Below are 3566 nucleotides of genomic sequence, written 5' to 3'. Positions count from 1 at the left end.
TTAAAGGATTTTTTTTCTCTACTAGGATCCCAACCTGATGTGTATCCTTCACACTTTCATAGGGAAATAAAAAGAAGAGAATAGATTTAGGAGTATCAAAATCATGAATTATAATTTCTTCTTGATAATTTTTGACACCAACCATTTAACAAGGTGTCAAATGATCATTTGGAGATATGTATCTATAGATCAGAAATGGAAGTGTCAGGGTTGGGGATATAGCTCAGTGGAAGAGCACTTGCCTGGCAAGTGTAAGGCCCTGAGTTCGGTCCCCAGCACCGAAAAAAAAAAAAAAAAAAAAGAAATGGAAGTGTGGCCAGACACCAATCATTTACTCATATAATCCTAGCTACTTATGAGGCTGGGATAGGGAGGATTGCAGTTCAGGCAAATAGTTCAACATACTCCATGTCCAAAATAACCAGAGCAAAATGGACTGGAAGTGTGACTTAAGTGGTAGAGTGCCTGCTATGCAAACATAAAGTCCTGAGTTCAAACCCCAGCCCCACAAAAAAAAATGGAAATGTGATGTGTGATTAATCCAGGAAAAGTATTTGTAATTTTCTCTTTATACAAAAGAGAGGTTATTCAGAGAACATAAGAGGCAGAAGCCCCCCTTATATTGGAGGATAACATCTGAAAGAAAGAAAAGAGTCCTCCTGTTAGAGGACTGCTAACAGGAGCAGTCCGTGAGATTGAAATGAAACCTAATGTGCAGTAGTATGAAGAGAATAAAAAGAGGTTGGCAAATCTGAATGCTACTTATAGGCTTAATAAAATGAAGAAGATCTGAACTCTAAATTTAGCAAGATTGAGGTTTTAATTATCCATGTAGGAGCAATTTCAGTGGAGTGGTGTGGACCAAAGACCACAAGTTTGAGAAGAGATTGTAGAAATTCACCATGGAAATGCATGTGAAATTTTGTGATAAACAGAAAACTAAGCTCTGATGTGTTGGAGAGAATTTGAGTTCAAGAAAACTTGTTTATTATTTATTTATTTATTTATTTATTTATTTATTTTTGGCAACATTGGGGTTTGAGCTCAGGGCCTCATACTTGGTAGGCAGCTTTTCTTATGACTTGAGTCTCACTCTGCTAGTCCCCAAGAAGTTATTTTGTTCTGTATTTTTTTTTGTATGACATATACTTAACACCACCAACAAATGTTGGCAAGGATGTGGGGGAAAGGAACCCTCTCATACACTGCTGGTGGGAATGTAAGCCAGTACAACCACTTTGGAAAAACATTGTGGAGACTCCTTTAAAAAATTAAACTTAGATCTGCCCTATGATTGAGCAATCCCACTCCTAGGGATATACCCAAAGGAATGCGGCTCAAGCTATTACATAGGCACCTGCACACCCATGTTTATTGCAGCACTATTCACAATAGCCAAGTTATGGAAACAGCCAACATGCCCCACTACTGACAAATGGATTAAGAAAATGTGGTATTTATACACAATGTAATTTTACTCAGCCATGAAGTTGAATGAAATCTTGTCATTTTCAAGTGAATGGATGGAACTGGAGAACGTCATCTTAAGCAAAGTTAGCCAGGCTCAGAAGGCCAAAAATTGTATGTTCTCCCTCATATGCAGAATTTAGACCTAAAACAAATGCAGTAATATTATTGGACATGGGTAACACACTAAGGGGAGAACACATACAGGAGGATTAGGGAAAGGCAGGAAGCCAAAAACTTGAAAGTGTTTGATGTGCCCACTGTACAGCAGATAATATAGTAACCTTAAAATGACAGAGGTCACTATGGAACGTTGACCGGGAAGTAGTGAAGACGTCTGGTAGAGATGAACCAATTCGGGTTGTAATACACATGTGCATGGAAGCAATGCTAGGAATCTCTCTGTATACCTATCCTTATCTCAAACTAGCAAAAATGCTATATCTTTCTTATTATTGCTTATGTCTTCTCTTCAACAAAATTGGAGAAAAGAACAGAACAGGTTCTGCCTGGAAGCAAGGGGGGTGAGGAGGAGAAGAAGGGGGTGGGGAGCAAAGAGGAGAGATGCCCCAAAGAATATATGTACATGTGTATAAATGAACAAATAAACAAAAAAATTCAATATACATTGGAAAATCTCATCAGAAAAAAATTAAACAGGAATCTCATTAGGTAGAAGCTCTCACTATTTAGATTAGCAGTAAAAACTAAATTTTTCAGCCTAAAGAAATTAATTCCAGGTAGTAGATCTATTGAGAAATAATTTAGTAAACTTTTCTATTAATGATATTATACTACACAAAATAATGTATTTATAAGTATTTTATTCAAATGAAAAATTTTGATTATAGGGTTTTTTAAGATTGATGCAATATAGTCATTCCAATTTCAGGAGATTTTTCTAAAACCTTAGTTTCAAGGGAAACTGACCATCATGTTATTTAAATTATTACTTAAAATTCATTCCAATTTATTGTTTGACTCTGCACTGTGAGAAGTTGTAGCCACTATCATTTTCTGTATATACAATTTGAAAATAATATAGTGAAAATGTCCAATAATTAAAACACGTTAACCTACAAATAATGAATAAAATATCCATAGAGTTTACAAAAAAAATCTATCAAGAGATACACATGTAAAGAACACAAAAACATACATTCAGACTTGTATGGTAGTTTGTGCCTGAAATCCCAGTCACACATATAAGATAAATAAATGAATATGTTTAATTTAATCACTAATATAAGATGTTGTATTAATAGAGATTTCTTTTTCATATGCTCATCAAGATACATGTATTAGCTATATTACATGGGTAATGTCATCTCACATTCACTCTCTCATAGCATGAAAATTCATTTTTCAACTAAAACATGAAACTTCACATTTTTATGCCTAGAACAGGAATAATTATGACATTGAATTGAATGAAGACAGTGAAAATTGTAGGATTATGCACAAGAAGTCAGCATATCTAGTCGCAAAGAGAATATAGAATATAGCTGGTATAGTTTGATAATGAAAGACAGCTGTGTTTCATACATTGATAAACATAAATAGGTGATGCTAAGCTCATTGGATAGCTACATACAATATAATTCCAATACTCATTAGAATATTAACTAATCACTGTCATCAATTTGGAAAACCAAGTGGAAAAATTGGATTGCAGGGAAAAAATTTTGTTTTATAATAGCTCAATAGAAATTAAACTAAGTGAACATGAGACTCATTGCTGTAAGTAGAAAAGTATAAAGCATTTACTCAGATGTGGTTTTGTGGAAACACTAATTAGCTGTGTTATTATCAGCATAATAAAAGATACATTTGGTTTCAGTACAGAAAAGGAACTGAATCCCAGAAGAAAATTAGTTTGAATTGACTGAAAAGAAAAACTTATAAGTCAAAAGGAATGTAATTCTTGCAAAATGTTTTTCAAAAGTAATGTAACACGTGAGTTACAAAACAAATGATTGTGACGAGTATTTTTGGTTGTATAGAAGATAGTTATTGGAGGAAAGTACTGTTTGAGGCAGGAGTGTGAGTAAATGTTCCTCTCATTGAAACTCTAAATTGGATAAAGGGAATCCACGTGA

This window comes from Castor canadensis, chromosome 5, assembly GCF_047511655.1.
Source record: "Castor canadensis chromosome 5, mCasCan1.hap1v2, whole genome shotgun sequence".
Taxonomy (NCBI): domain Eukaryota; kingdom Metazoa; phylum Chordata; class Mammalia; order Rodentia; family Castoridae; genus Castor; species Castor canadensis.
This window is presented reverse-complemented; position numbering follows the sequence as displayed.